The 16,631-nt window shown below is 42.2% G+C and overlaps 1 pseudogene; it reads left to right on the forward strand.

Annotated features, from left to right (window-relative positions):
- Window positions 1–1,194: 1,194 nt before the first annotated feature.
- Window positions 1,195–13,266, forward strand: LOC135549962 (class I histocompatibility antigen, F10 alpha chain-like; annotated as a pseudogene).
- Window positions 13,267–16,631: the final 3,365 nt, after the last annotated feature.

The following is a 16,631-nucleotide window of genomic DNA, read 5'->3' on the forward strand; positions in this document are numbered from 1 at the left end:
AGAGTCCGTCATGGTCTGAGGCGATGTGTCATAGCATCTTGGGACTGAGCTTGTTGTCATTGTAGGCAATCTCAACACTGTGCGTTACAGGGAACATATCCTCCTCCCTCATGTGGTACCCTTCCTGCAGGCTAAACCTGACATGACCCTCCAGCATGACAATGCCACCAGCCATACTGCTCGTTCTGTGCGTGATTTCCTGCAAGACAGGAATGTCAGTGTTCTGCCATGGCCAGCGAAGAGCCCGGATCTCAATCCCATTGAGCATGTCTGGGACCTGTTGGATCAGAGGGTGAGGGCTAGGGCCATTCCCCCCCAGAAATGTCCGGGAATTTGCAGGTGCCTTGGTGGAAGAGTGGGGTAGCATCTCACAGCAAGAACTGGCAAATCTGGTGCAGTCCATGAGGAGGAGATGCACTGCAGTACTTAATTCAGCTTGTGGCCACACCAGATAGTGAATGTTATTTTTTATTTTGACCCCCCCCTCCTTTGTTCAGGGACAAATTATTCAATTTCTGTTAGTCACATGTCTGTGGAACTTGTTCAGTTTATGTCTCAGTTGTTGAATCTTGTTTTGTTCATACAAATATTTACACATGTTAAGTTTGCTGAAAATAAACGCAGTTGACAGTGAGAGGACGTTTATTGTTTTGCTGAGTTTGTCACTACCTTTGGTTTCTTCCCCAGTAGTCATTGTTTCTGTACCTGTTTCATGTCGGTGCGCTGTTCGTGTTTTGTTAATTTATTAATTAAATGTTTCACTCCCTGAACTTGCTTCCCGACTCTCAGCGCACTCGTTACACGGTTAACATGACCTTTATGAATTATGAAGCAGTTGTGTGCTTTTTTGTATTAGATAAATTATTCAAAATTCACAAAGTTAGGCTATGTTAGTTAATAAATATAATCTCATAGAACAGAACGTAATATCTCTTAATGCCTGTGTTTACCACATCATTTATTTCCGGCATTTATCCTTACATAAACGTCATTCATTTTCCCCATAGGCTTTGTCCAACGAACACCATGGCGAAGTTGGTTATTTCGCTCAGGGTGGTCACATGGTGTGTATGGAAACAGCAGCGGTGTTTTTGTGCGTGCAAATCTGGAAACTCGGAAATCGCCGACTTTCGAGTGTTCAAGACAACAGGGAACTCGGGGGAACTCGGCGGTTTCACTGTTGTTTTGAACGAGGCATATGCTATCTCAAAAAGTAAGCAGAAACAGAGTAGGGTACAATTTGAACATGGCTTTGCTTTGAACCTAATTTAAGTCAATTTTCAGTCATCCCTCGGTCACCCTATAGTCCTTTTACCCTTTGCCAACCGTTTTTGAACATCAACAGTGACATGACTTTACTTTCAATTTCGACCATAACCTTGAATACGTTTGTCCTCCTGGTATTTGGTGACGAAGTATCTTTATGATTTCCTATTGGGTTCCTACAATTAATAAGGTAAACAGAAGAGCGGTATAAATTGGCGGTAGCCAGGACAAACACATTTTCACTGGTTGTGTCCTTAGCAGTGCTGAGGTTTGGTGGAACAAATCAGTAATGTAGGCAATTTAAATTGTAATACAGTTTAAATTGGCTACATTACTGATGTAGATACAAACTGTTCCCGGATTCGGAAAACGTTCATGAAAACCAGACTCATCGGCGCCATGAAGACATTTTATTCTCCTCTTTTGTATTCATGGAGCTTTATCAGGTCAGTGATTTCCACATTATTGTATATAGTTTGCCCTGGTGTTTGGTGACGCGCAGTCTATGTTACTATAGGCCTGGGATGGGCAACTTTGCTGTGGTCACGAATCAATGGGCTGGACATGGGCTAATTGAGTGACTATCAGGGACTGCCATAACAAGAGAACTGTTGATGCACAACCACATTTCGAAATTGCACCTTGAGTATTCTACTATTCGAACAAGCAATAGTCATTTGAGACCCCACTGTAATTGATTCCGAGGGCCTTCAAAAGTTGTAAAATGTGTTCTTGTTGTTGATGTTTTAGATTTAATTAGGATTCCCACGAGCCGATGCCAATGGCGACAGCAAGTCTTACTGGGGACCCGACACATAACGAAAAAGACATTACAGACAAAATACTTTACAATTTACATCCACACTGCATGTTGTTTTACATGTATGTGTTACACACATCAGTTACAATAACATGTCAGTACATGCACAGAAAAAGTAGGTCACATGGGTGAAGTTGCTATTTTATTTATTTTTTAAACCAGGTTTGGTATTCACATGCCTTAATGAGATTGGAGTTTCATGCAATCGTAGCTCTGTATAATACTGTATGTTTCCTTGAATTGGTTCTGGACCTGGGGACTGTGAAAAGACCCCTGGTGGGGTGTGTCAGTGCTGTGTGATTTAACTATGCAAACAATTTGGAATTTTCAACACATTGCTCCTTATAAAAACAAGAACTGATGTGTCGTCTTTCCACAACTCAAATCAAATTTTATTTGTCACATACACATGGTTAGCAGATGTTAATGCAAGTGTAGCGAAATGCTTGTGCTTCTAGTTCCGACAATGCAGTAATAACCAACAAGTAATCTAACAATTCCAAAACTACTGTCTTATACACACAAGTGTAAGGGGATAAAGAATATGTACATACAGATATATGAATGAGTGATGGTACAGAGCAGCATAGGCAAGATACAGTAGATGGTATCGAGTACAGTATATACATATGAGATGAGTATGTAAACAAAGTGGCATAGTTAAAGTGGCTAGTGATACATGTATTACATAAAGATGCAGTAGATTATATAGAGTACAGTATATATGTATACATATGAGATGGATAATGTAGGGTATGTAAACATTATATTAGGTAGCATTGTTTAAAGTGGCTAGTGATATATTTTACATCATTTCCCATCAATTCCCATTATTAAAGTGGCTGGAGTTGAGTCAGTGTGTTGGCAGCAGCCACTCAATGTTAGTGGTTGCTGTTTAACAGTCTGATGGCCTTGAGATAGAAGCTGTTTTTCAGTCTCTCGGTCCCAGCTTTGATGCACCTGTACTGACCTCGCCTTCTGGATGATAGCGGGGTGAACAGGCAGTGGCTCGGGTCGTTGTTGTCCTTGATGATCTTTATGGCCTTCCTGTAACATCGGGTGGTGTAGGTGTCCTGGAGGGCAGGTAGTTTGCCCCCGGTGATGCGTTGTGCAGACCTCACTACCCTCTGGAGAGCCTTACGGTTGTGGGCGGAGCAGTTGCCGTACCAGGCGGTGATGCTCTCGATTGTGCATCTGTAGAAGTTTGTGAGTGCTTTTGGTGACAAGCCGAATTTCTTCAGCCTCCTGAGGTTGAAGAGGCGGTGCTGCGCCTTCTTCACGATGCTGTCTGTGTGGGTGGACCAATTCAGTTTGTCTGTGATGTGTATGCCGAGGAACTTAACTTACTACCCTCTGCTGTGTCATGAAGTCCACGATCATCTCCTTAGTTTTGTTGACGTTGAGTGTGAGGTTATTTTCCTGACACCACACTCCGAGGGCCTTCACCTCCTCCCTGTAGGCCGTCTCGTCGTTGTTGGTAATCAAGCCTACCACTGTTGTGTCGTCCGCAAACTTGATGATTGAGTTGGAGGCGTGCGTGACCACGCAGTCGTGGGTGAACAGGGAGTACAGGAGAGGGCTCAGAACGCACCCTTGTGGGGCCCCAGTGTTGAGGATCAGCGGGGTGGAGATGTTGTTGCCTACCCTCACCACCTGGGGGCGGCCCGTCAGGAAGTCCAGTACCCAGTTGCACAGGGCGGGGTCGAGACCCAGGGTCTCGAGCTTGATGACGAGCTTGGTGTTAAATGCCGAGCTGTAGTCGATGAACAGCATTCTCACATAGGTATTCCTCTTGTCCAGATGGGTTAGGGCAGTGTGCAGTGTGGTTGAGATTGCATCGTCTGTGGACCTATTTGGGCGGTAAGCAAATTGGACTGGGTCTAGGGTGTCAGGTAGGGTGGAGGTGATATGGTCCTTGACTAGTCTCTCAAAGCACTTCATGATGACGGAAGTGAGTGCTACGGGCGGTAGTCATTTATTTCAGTTACCTTAGCTTTCTTGGGAACAGGAACAATGGTGGCCCTCTTGAAGTATGTGGGAACAGCAGACTGAGATATGGATTGATTGAATATGTCCGTAAACACACCAGCCAGCTGGTCTGCGCATGCTCTGAGGGCGCGGCTGGGGATGCCTTCTGGGCCTGCAGCCTTGCGAGGGTTAACACATTTAAATGTTTTACTCACCTCGGCTGCAGTGAAGGAGAGTCCGCATGTTTTCATTGCAGGCCGTGTCAGTGGCACTGTATTGTCCTCAAAGCGGGCAAAAAAAGTTATTTAGTCTGCCTGGGAGCAAGACATCCTGGTCCGTGACTGGGCTGGTTTTCTTTTTGTAATCCGTGATTGACTGTAGACCCTGCCACATACCTCTTGTGTCTGAGCCGTTGAATTGAGATTCTACTTTGTCTCTATACTGACACTTAGCTTGTTTGATTGCCTTGCGGAGGGAATAGCTGCACTGTTTGTATTCGGTCATGTTTCCAGTCACCTTGCCCTGATTAAAAGCAGTGGTTCGCGCTTTCAGTTTCACGCGAATGCTGCTATCAATTCACGGTTTCTGGTTTGGGAATGTTTTAATCGTTGCTATGGGAACGACATCTTCAACGCACGTTCTAATGAACTCGCACACCGAATCAGCGTATTCGTCAATGTTGTTGTCTGATGCAATACGAAACATATCCCAGTCCACGAGATGGAAGCAGTCTTGGAGTGTGCAATCAGATTGGTCGGACCAGCATTGGACAGACCCCAGCGTGGGAGCTTCTTGTTTTAGTTTCTGTCTGTAGGCAAGGATCAACAAAATGGAGTCGTGGTCAGCTTTTCCAAAAGGAGGGCGGGGCAGGGCCTTATATGCGTCGCGGAAGTTAGAATAACAATGATCCAAGGTTTTGCCAGCCCTGGTTGCGCAATCGATATGCTGATACAATTTAGGGAGTCTTGTTTTCAGATTAGCCTTGTAGCCCAGGTACAATGAATGCAGCCTCAGGATGTATGGATTCCAGTTTGCAAAGAGTCAAATAAAGTTCGTTCAGTCATCGATGTGTCTGCTTGGGGGGGAATATATATACGGCTGTGATTATAATCGAAGAGAATTCTCTTGGTAGATAATGCGGTCGATATTTGATTGTGAGGAATTCTAAATCAGGTGAACAGAAGGATTTCAGTTCCTGTATGTTTCTGTGATCACACCACGTCTCGTTAGCCATAAGGCATACACCCCCGCCCCTCTTCTTACCAGAAAGATGTTTGTTTCTGTCGGCGCGATGCGTGGAGAAACCAGCTGGCTGCACCGACTCTGATAGCGTCTCTCCAGTGAGCCATGTTTCCGTGAAGCAAAGAACGTTACAGTCTGATGTCCCTCTGGAATGCTACCCTTGCTCGGATTTCATCAACCTTGTTGTCAAGAGACTGGACATTGGCGAGAAGAATGCTAGGGAGTGGTGCACGATGTACCCATCTCCGGAGTCTGACCAGAAGACCGCCTCATTTCCCTCTTTTACGAAGTCGTTTTTTTGGGTCGCCGGCTGGGATCCATTCCGTTTCCTGGGTGAAAGGCAGAACACAGGATCCGCTTCGCGAAAGTCATATTCTTGGTCGTACTGATGGTAACTTGACGCTGCTCTTATATTCAGTAGTTCTTCTCGACTGTATGTAATGAAACCTAAGATGACCTGGGGTACTAATGTAAGAAATAACACGTAAAAAAAAACAAAAAACTGCATAGTTTCCTAGGAATGCGAAGCGAGGCGGCCATCTCTGTCGGCGCCGGAAGTTCAAGAAAACTCTTAGCCAAGCGAGACTGGCATGCATAGTATTGATATATTAGCCCTCTGATTACAATGAAGAGCAAAATATGTTGCTCTGTTCTGGGCCAGCTGCAGTTTAACTAGGTCCTTTTCAGCATTTGACCATATGACTGGACAATAATCAAGATAAGATTAAACTAATGCATGCAGGACTTGCTTTGTGTAGTGTCTCTTTATTACAGACAGACATGTTTACAATCATTGATTTTACACTGAAAAAAAATATAACTGCAACAATTTCAAAGATTTTACTGAGTTACAGTTCATATAAGGAAATCAGTCAATTGAAAAATTCATTAGGCCACAATCTATTGATTTCACATAACTGGGAATACAGATGGCAGCGTGGATTGGAAAACCAATCAGTATCTGGTGTGACCACCATTTGCCTGATGCAGCACGACAGGCTGTTCATTTTGGCCTGTGGAATCTTGTCCCACTCCTCAATGGCTGTGTAAAGTTGCTGGATATTGGGGGGAACTGGAACAAGCTGTCATACATGTGGATCCAGAGCATCCCAAAAACGTGCAATGTATTACATGTCTGGTGAGTATGCAGGACATGGAAGAACTGGGACATTTTCAGCTTCCAGGAATTGTGTGCAGATCCTTGCGGCATGATGCTGTGCATTATCGTGATGGTCGGCGGATGAATGACACGACAGTGTGCCTCAGAATGTCATCACGGTATCGCTGTGTATTCAAATTGCAGTCGATTTATTCCTGCCGATACCATAACCCACCATGGGGCACTCTGTTCCCAACGTTAACATAATCAAACCGTTTGCCCACTCTGCCCGGTACAGTTGAAGCCGAGATTTATCTGTGAAGAGCACAGTTCTCCAGCGTGCCAGTGGCCATCGAAGGTGAGCATTTGCCCGCTGAAGTTGGTTACGACACCGAACTGCAGTTCGGTCAAGACCCTGATGAGGACGACGAGCACGCAGATGAGCTTCCCTGAGACGGTTTCTGACAGTTTGTGCAGAAATTCTTAAGTTATGCAATCCCACAGTTTCATCAGCTGTCTGGGTGGCTGGTCTCGGACGATCCCGTAGGTGAAGAAGCATGTGGAGGTCCTGGGCTGGTGTGGTTACACGTGGTCTGCGGTTGTGAGGCCGGTTAGACGTACTACCAAATTCTCTAATGACGTTGTGGTAGAGAAATTAACATTGAATTCTCTGGTAGACATTCCTGTAGTCATCATGCCAATTGCAAGCTCCCTCAACCTGAGACCTCTTTGGCATTGTGTTGTGTGACAACTGGACATTTTAGATGCCTTTTATTGTCCACAGCACAAGGTGTCATTTGTAATGCTCATGCTGTTTATTCAGCTTCTTGATATGCCACACCTGTCAGGTAGATGGATTATCTGGGCAAAGGAGAAATGCTCACTTGTGCATATGGAACATTTCTGGTACCTTTTTATTTCAGCTCATGAAACATGGGACCATCACTGTACATGTTGGGTTTATATTTTTGTTCAGTGTGTGTATATATGTTTTGACCATGACCGCTTACATTCTAAGGTAACGCCAAGTAATTTAGTCTTCTGAACTTGCTCAACAGCCACACCATTCATTGCCAGATTCAGCTAAGGTCTAGAACTTAGGCAATGATTTGTACCAAATGCAATTCTCTTAGTTTTAGAGATATTCAGGACTACTGGCCACCCATTCTAAAACTGACAAACTCTTTGTTTAGGGTTGCAGTGACTTCACTAGCTGTGGTTGCTGACACATATAGGGTTGAATCCTCAGCATACATCGACACACAGGCTTCGTTTTAATGCCAGTGTCAGGTCCATTGGTAAACAAAATATGAAAAGTGCCAAGGGCACTGCCCTGCGGTACACCAAACGTTACATGTTTAACATTAGAGAAGCTTACATACAAATTTTAAAAAACATATGTTCAATTAGATGACTCTGAATCCACGATATGGCAGTTGAAAAGCCATAACAACTTTTTTAAACAGGTTATCAACAATTATATCAAAGGCTGCACTGAAATCTAACAGCACAGCTCCCACAAACTTCTATTATCAATTTCTTTCCACCTGTTGTTTGTGTCAGTGCTGTACATGTTGAGTGCCCTTCTTTATAGGTTCTGTATAGTTTTGATCAAATACATGAATAAAATCCGACACCTACATTAGGATAGTGTGTATATATATATATTTTTTTTTTTTACCTCTATGTTTGCATGTCATACTTAAGGGAAAGGGGGATACCTAGTCAGTTGTACAACAGAAATGTGTCTTCCTCATTTAAACCAGAGGTACAGGGGGCTGCCATATTCAACATCCACGTCTTCGGCGTATGATGGTACTCCAAAAATACTGTTTTATTTTATTGATTGATTGAGGAGGGGTTAGTAGTGTTTGTTAAAGTGGTGCCATAATATCAATGAAGGTTGGCTAGCGCTGACATTGTTATTGCTTCTCTTAAAGGCGGTCTGCATGCTTCCCATCCTAATGTTTATGCATATATTATGATGACATCTTGATGTTTTTTGCTTCGGCAAGTGATTTTTCAGGTCTTCATGTTCACTATTTTTTTTTGAGGCAAGCCAATGTTCTGTACGTGAGGGCTACACCCTTTTGTCTATGATTGGTCAACAGTAGGGATTCTTCAATAAAGTGTTTGAATGAAAACAATGAGTCTTGTTTTCATGCACATTTTTTCACTTGAGAAATACTGCTCCAAACATCTTTGTTGTAAAATTGCTTTATTTAAGATCTCCTCAGCAAAATATTAAAATCAACAGATTTCTTGAGTTATCATTGATTTAATTCAGACCATTTTGAGCAAGTGTATAGTGGCTATGGCGTCTCAAGATGGACAATGTACTATTGCCACTTTTTCCCCCATTTTTTTTTTTTTCAAGCAAAGGTCTTTTTAAGGGAGTATGCGAGGCACAGACGTTCACTTAGCCTAGCCGAGAACATGCATATGCACACTCATTAACGTTCCATGTACAGTACCTTAAATTACCTTCTCTGTTACAGTGAGACATTCCCTGCGCTACTCCTACACAACCTCCTCAGAAATCCCAGCCTTCCCTGAGTTTGTGGACATGGGGATGGTGAATGATCAGGTCATTAGCTACTATGACAGCATCACGAAGAGGAAGGTCCCCAAGCAGAGCTGGATGGAGACGTTTTTTGACCAGCAGTATTGGGATAGCACCACAGAGAACCTGTACGGTGCAGAGAGTTTTCAAAACCAACATTGAGATAGCACAGAAGCGTTTCAATCAAACAGGAGGTTAGCTTCAGAGACCCCAGTCTGTGTGATCGTACTGTGTGACTACATTTTACTATAATTTAAATTACTCCATGCAGAAGTTGTATGGTTTTGTGTGTGTGTGTTCAATGTGAGTGCTGTGTAAAGAAAGTTCATGTTTGCATGTCAGTGTTTCTAATGTAATCTCTCTCTCTCAGGCATACTCATTATCCAGGACATATATGGCTGTACATGGGATGATGAGACAGGATTCACAGAAGGGTTTCACCATATTGGATATGATGGACAAGACCACCTGGCATTTGACGTGAAGACAGCGACATGGATTGCCTCAGTCCCGCAGGCTCCTCTCCAAAATGAAGTGGGAAATGGACCTGTCTAGCATTGAGAGCAAGAAAAGCTACCTCACCCAGGATTGCATTGAGTGGCTGAAGAAGTACCTGGACTATGGGAAGACTACTCTGCAGAGGACAGGTACAGAGACACAGGAGATTATATGAATTTACAGGCAGAAAAGTGATATGATATTGTGTATTTTTTTATTTACATTTCCGTACTGCATGTCATATTCAAGTTATTTTTATTTATTTTTATCTATTGCTGTTCCGCTCCCTGTAATTGTTTATCTCATCACTATGCCTGTATGTCTCTCTTCCTCCCCCTCTCTATTTCATTCTCTCTCCAGTCCCTCCCTCAGTGTCTCTACTCCAGAAGACCCCCTCCTCTCCAGTGACCTGCCACGCTACAGGTTTCTACCCCAGTGGAGTCATGGTGTCCTGGCAGAAACATGGGCAAGAACAGCATGAAGATGTGGAGAATGGAGAAACTCTCTCAAACGATGATGGAACTTTCCAGAAAAGCACCCAACTAAAAGTGACGCCTGAGGAGTGGAAGAACAGTGTATCAGTGTGTGGTTCAGGTCACTGGTATCAAGGAGGACTTCATCAAGGTTCTGACTGAGTTTGAGATCCAGATCAACTGGGGTAAGTGGGAGAAATATATATTTTTTTATATATACACTATACATAACCCTCCTACCAAATATTCCTAATTTAAGTTTACTCACCTGCTCAGGAACACTACCTTTCTGACCACATGTTCTCATTGACCGCCTGAATTTTTATTGATGTTGCTTAGTACATTTTGATCTAAAATGAATTCTATCTAGCACTGCAGTCGGAATGCTCTGTTCTGATGATTACAGGTGACCCAGCCCCCAACATTATCCTCATCATTGGAGGATTGGTACCTCTCCTCCTGGTTGTTGTTGTTTTTGTTGGGGTCATCATTTGGAAGAAGAGCAAGAAAGGTGTGAGGAGAGAAATACCTCTTTCTATTGTCATATGTAGGATACACTGTCATCTTAGACATTATCAGCTGTGATTTACTTTAAAGTAGTAGTCATAGTACTGGTTTACACGTAATAGTATTGTAGATTCTAGTTAGTGATGGTAGAAGTATGTTTGAATTGACCTGTTTAATGTAAATAAAGTGTCACGTTGTCACTCATGTTGTGTGATGTCTGCAGTAGAAATACAGGATTCAGAATAATGTCAAACATATTCTCTTGTAATATTCCACCAAATCAGAGTCCATAATAACACAACGTTTATCTCTGTTTCAGGCTTTGTTCCAGCCAGCTGTAAGTGGGGACCTTCATGTTGTTCACTATTCTGAAAATATCAGACTTTTTGGTTTTGTTTGACTGTATCCATTTTAGAATGTGGTTGTCTCTTTTCCATGTAGATTGTGATGCTGGTTCAAACTTAATGTGAATTGATGTATCTGCTTAATTAATATGGAAGGTTTTATTTACTGTGAACCATGCATTAGGAACTTGGTAATTGACCTGGACTCATTATCTTGCAATCCGTCTCTTTCTAACATTGATGTTTTATTTCTGTTTTAGCTTCTGACACTGACTCTGAGAACTCTGGGAAAGGTCTCCTGAAGGCTTGATAAACCTCTGCACTTCTGTAACATCAGAGTAAGTCACTTAAGGTGTCCTCATATTAATGACTAACTAGAGATCCAACCACTACCACACTGGAACATACTGCTACTGTTTGGAATGTGTTTGTGTGTGTAACCTCTCTCTTCTCATGTGTTTTTAGGAGCTGAAGAGGACAGCAACAGAAATAACAAACGGAAACTTCCCAAGACTGTAACACACATCAGTCTCACACACACACTGAACACAGAATCCATATATAAAACATCTGTAGTCAGAAATAGTCTTTGGTAATTTCCTTAAGTTTTACTTTCATTTAATTGATGGTTTGGCTTTTGAAAAGTTGTGCTGTAATTTTGTGGAATTATATAATGTAATATTACAACTGTGTCAGATGTATATTAGAACCAATGGAACACTCGGATGTACAGTTAAATGTAGTATCAGATGCAGTAATTGTGTGATGTTAAAGCTTTGCTCACACTAACTTGTTTAATTGTATAACTATAAGCTGGACAAGGCCTGTCTACGTGTTCCATTTGTACATACTTCACTTGAAGTGGTGCTATTTTTCTTTCTTTTTGGGCGAGTAGGTTCTGTAGAATAAGTTGGTGATGAGTCAAGTTTAACAACTTTTTTTTGCAAGTTTTTGTGCTTTGTACATTATGTATGCTCTACACATAAAGCAATGATCTACCAAATCTTATGCAAGTCACATATTCTACAAGTGGAGGAGAGATTGATTTCATCACAGCTTTTATTTATGAGAGGTACTGACATGTTGAATGCACCGAGCTGTCTGTCTAAACTACTGGCACACAGCTCGGACACCATGCATACCCCACAAGACTGTCTGTGTGGGTGGACCATTTCAGTTTGTCCGTGATGTGTACGCCAAGGAACTTAACTTAGATAAAGTTTATCTAGATAAAAATAGGTTTTGAACAAGTCATTATTCCAAATGGCGTTTTCTTTATTTGTGAAATAACAAACACAACTTCACATCAAATTTTTGTAACCCTAGAGACTAATAGATCCTATTCAACTTCTAATCCCATTTGAAAATGGCTTAATATGTTTTGCATATCCAATCATCAGATGAAATCAACTGTCATTTCAATAGAAAATATCATGTTTTTCATTCTTCCTGAGTTGGAATGTCACAGACTTTCCTGATTGTTTTGCGAAATGCAGAGAAACAAAGTGTCAAGATGGATTCTATAACCTGAGACCATCTGATAAACAGGCTATGGCCTCTGCTTTGTCCTTCTTACTTCCTGGGGTATGTGCCAAATGCCTGTTTTCTGTTGACAATAACGAAGTCTATGACAGGATCAGATATTTATTTTACCACCCATTGTTTATGTTAGGATTGTGAGTAGGGTAATCTGATCCAAGATTTGTGATGAGAGGCTACTTTCTTTCTTTTTTGCATTTCCCCCACTAATGGTTAAGGGTATGGGGAAGCTGATCCTAGATCTGTACCTAGGGGAAACTTTACCACGGAGTGACAAAGACACCCAAAAGTCATGACTCATCAGGTGATTCCTCTCAAACAGTGGTGAGAAGTCAATCTACCTATAGAGGACACTGATATTGTTCATCCTTCACTGTAGGCCTTTTGGACTGATGGTTTGTCGCTTTTATGATTCTTATCAAGGTTTGATTTGGTTATTGATTTTGTTTTCCCGTCAAAAGTACCGGAACACACTGGGAGTGGGCAAGAATTCAGGAACACGTTTTCATTGGGGAGAGAAAATTAGTGTCCAAAGATGACTTGGTTGGACTTGTAGGCTTGTCGTGACAACCTGAGTGTCACGCCCTGGTAAAAATATATTATGTTTATCTTCATTTATTGGGTCAGGCCAGGGTGTGACATGGGCTTATTGTGGTGTGTTTTGTGGGGTGTATAGCGTAGTCTATGGCTGCCTGAGGCGGTTCTCAATCAGAGTCAGGTGATTATCATTGTCTCGGATTGGGAACCATATTTAGGCAGCCATATTCTTTGAGTGTTTCGTGGGTGATTGTTCCTGTGTTTATATTCACCAGATAGGCTGTAGAGTTTTTTTTTTTTTTTTTTTTTCACGGTTCCGTCTTGTTTTTTTTTTTTGTTTTTTTTTGTACATTTCAGTTATTTCAGGTCTAGTCATTTTTCGTCAATAAACATGAGTAACCACCACGCTGCATTTTGGTCCGCTCCTCCTTCAACAGAAGAACGCCGTTACACTGAGCCTGCGCTCAGGGACTGTGGTTGAGGCACAGGGCTAACTTTGGTGACTCCATTAAAGGTGATCTGCTCAGGTAACACCGAAGTTATTGTATTCAGCTGATTTTTATACAACTTCCTTTACACGTCTCACAGTTTAACTTTTATGGCTGCTTTGCTGATCATAAAGATGAACTAATAATAATTCAATAGCAATGCAAAGTATCACACAATGCTTTTGTATTTTCATGTCATTTCAGTCACTATATTCCCATCACAGATGTTGCCCTGTAAGAGAGGCTGGCAAGCACTGTTACATCCTGATGTTATGGCAGTAGTGTGCCGTGGTTCTGGGGCCTGGGCCTTCAGTGAAGTCCTACACAGTCCCACCCGAATTAATCCACCTCTTATTACCATCATTATGATGCCATGGCTCTAGACACTATACATTTAGACAGAAACGCAGTATAACCAGGCGTTGCGTCACCTTGAAATTGACATTTTTATTCAGAGAATTGCAGGGGAAGAATACAATACCTTTTCATTGTGCAGCTTCGTTGCCCTGCGCGCTTGTTCGTTGAGCTGTAGATCCACTCGGATGTCCCCAAAAGTTTTTAAAAGCACCATTGTTTGTAAGTGCCCAGCCGTACTTTGGTGTCTTGTTGTTGCCTTGGTTAGACAACTCAGGTTTGCAAAGCCAGTGTGGCTCCAAACACCAAATTGATCACTTGCAAATATTAGGCATTCCCAGCAGTACAGTTTGCAGTGCTTCTCGGAGCCTGTCTTTGTAGCGTCGGCGTCTACCTCTCCTGACAATGTCTAACTTTTCTTGAAAAGTTTGTCTTGAGAATGGCGTTATAATTATATCCTCGACCAACTCGATATCTTCTCCTTCCGCCATTGTGGGTTGAAAAAACAGTTTAGTAGTACGCAAATTAATTTGTTGATCAATTTCAGTTTCCTAGTTGGTAATCCAATCAAAAGACGTGCAGGCACTACGCCTGCTAGCTGGCTCCTGTGTAACACTGGAGCCAGCCAGCAGGCGTACAATAGCCAACTCTAAAGCTGATTGGTTGACACTAAATTTTAATTTCCATTCACTTTAAGCTACAAGTGCCTGCACTGTTGATTCTGAAGGCCTGAGGGCATTTTAGACCCCTGGCAACACATGATGGCTGAATATGATTGGATAAAATATCTAACATAAAGACCAGCCCTCCAAATCTCAACCTGGGGCTGGAAGCAGTGCAACCAAGAGGAACGCTATGAAATGAAGAGTGTAACTCTTACTCTGGGGAATAATTTAATACATATTTGTGGGAAAATACATATATTTTTAAATTATATTCCGATGATGTTTAGGCCAGCAGAGAAGGCCTTGCTGGCCCTGACGGCCCACCACTGTGTTATGGTCATATCTACAGTATATGATGAAATTAGTAAAGTGGCGATCAGCAGTTGAAACAATAACAAAGCCACTCCCCGCCCTGTTTCTTTAAAAAAGCGGAGGGATGGGGATTGGAGAAATGTAACCACTTTCAAATTCATAGACAGAGCTATGGTTGCAAGGACTGACCATCCATGATATCAAAATGTTAGTTTGACCCTGTTTTGAGGGAATATAGTGTTTGTTTACATTTATCGTATTTACAAACACTGGAGTAAAACAAGCTTATATTTTGGATTCTGATGGGATACAAAAGTCTAACTAAGCTCAGGGGGCATTTCTAAGTTATACTCTTCAAGAATCAAAGGGTGCATAGCATTAACTTATAAGTCAAAACATGGATGTAGCAACTGCTGATTGCCCCTTTAAAAAGGTTTTTCTTTATCTTTTTTATTTATATAGATCTCCCCCATAAACCTGATATCTCCCTGACCGTCTCAATGGGAGGGGTCTCCAGGGGCAACCAAGGGACTCTAGAGGTGTTCAGGGGTCACAGCTTCACCATCACCTGCTCCACTCAGCCACAGCACCCGGGTGTCTCCTTCCTCCTCACGTACCCTGACTCCAAAACAACCCAGACCTAGCCAGCTGTCTATCACTCTGCTGCCTTCCTATTTCCAGCTGCAGATGACTTCCACCAAGGAAACTACAGCTGTGTTCATGAGATTTATGTTTTTTCACATAACTTCTCTTCTGAGAGTGAGCTCCTCTCCCTCACTGTCACAGGTAACGGAAAACAAACCATACTTATAACTTTGACATTAACAGATTTTCCACAGACAAATCTGATGATTAAGAATCCCCTAATGAAATGTGTTTCTGTTGCAGTCTCTCCTCTGACAGCTTTATATTTTAGAAGGCAAGTCTTGGTTTAATCTCTGAATAAATCAGTTGGCTTGTATTGTACCTGAATTGTTTTTTGTTAATTTTTTTTTTACTGACTCTTGGTACTGTGTTTTCTTAGACCACCAAGAGGCCGAAGTGAGTGGAAGGGGTGAACTTGGAGAAGGTTTCTCTGAAGTCTAGAGCTGTAGTCGGACCAGGAGAGGAGTGAGCAGCCCAGGGTACAGAGTAGGGTGAAGTTGACTGAAGAGTCAAAGTAGGGTCCTTGGGATGTACAACTCTGATGTTACCCCATTGAAATTGAAAGTTAAAATGTTTTAAATGTAGTTGAAATCTAAAGTTAGCATTAGCCTAGCTTAGCTGAGACATGATCATATGTCAGTGTAGGGCTAGGTTGCCCCGAGGTGCTGCTCTAATATCAACCACCAGCTGTCTCCACTGCTCCCCTCTAAACCCCACTCGACTTGAGGGGTAACTTGTTCTTACCCTGAGTAACTGAGCGCTCAAGATACAATGCAATACCTAAATCCTAACCTTTTGTCGGGTTATATCTGTGACAGTTTGTTGTTTTAAACTCAACTCTTGAGATGGATGACAAAGACAGTTACTTAACATAAAGCGTTGAGTTTCCATTCATTTATAGCTACTAATCACTTTGAGGAAACAAAACGGGAAAAGTCACATCAACTCATTTGAACGTTTTTTTTATTTATTTAAGTGAAAGACATGATATTACACGTGACATGATAGCTAAATAAACATGGACACAGCATTTATTACAGGAATTGTTTGGAACCACTTCCCTGTGCTCACTCAACACCTCCAATCCTTCGGTCTGGGTTAGACACACAGATGGCAGCCAATCTCTTCACTAAATATTAGTAGCTTCATTGACTCCAGCTCAGAGGAAAGAGAGAACCTTAACAAAACGAGTGGTAGAAACCCCACCAGAGGACACATTCTGCCCACAGAGTCCAATCTTGGCTTCAGAGAGCTAAATAACCATGGCGATATTGTCTGAGCAACTGTTTGTGTGTGAAAGTGAGAGGGCAT

Source organism: Oncorhynchus masou, chromosome 12 (assembly GCF_036934945.1).
Source record: "Oncorhynchus masou masou isolate Uvic2021 chromosome 12, UVic_Omas_1.1, whole genome shotgun sequence".
NCBI lineage: Eukaryota > Metazoa > Chordata > Actinopteri > Salmoniformes > Salmonidae > Oncorhynchus > Oncorhynchus masou.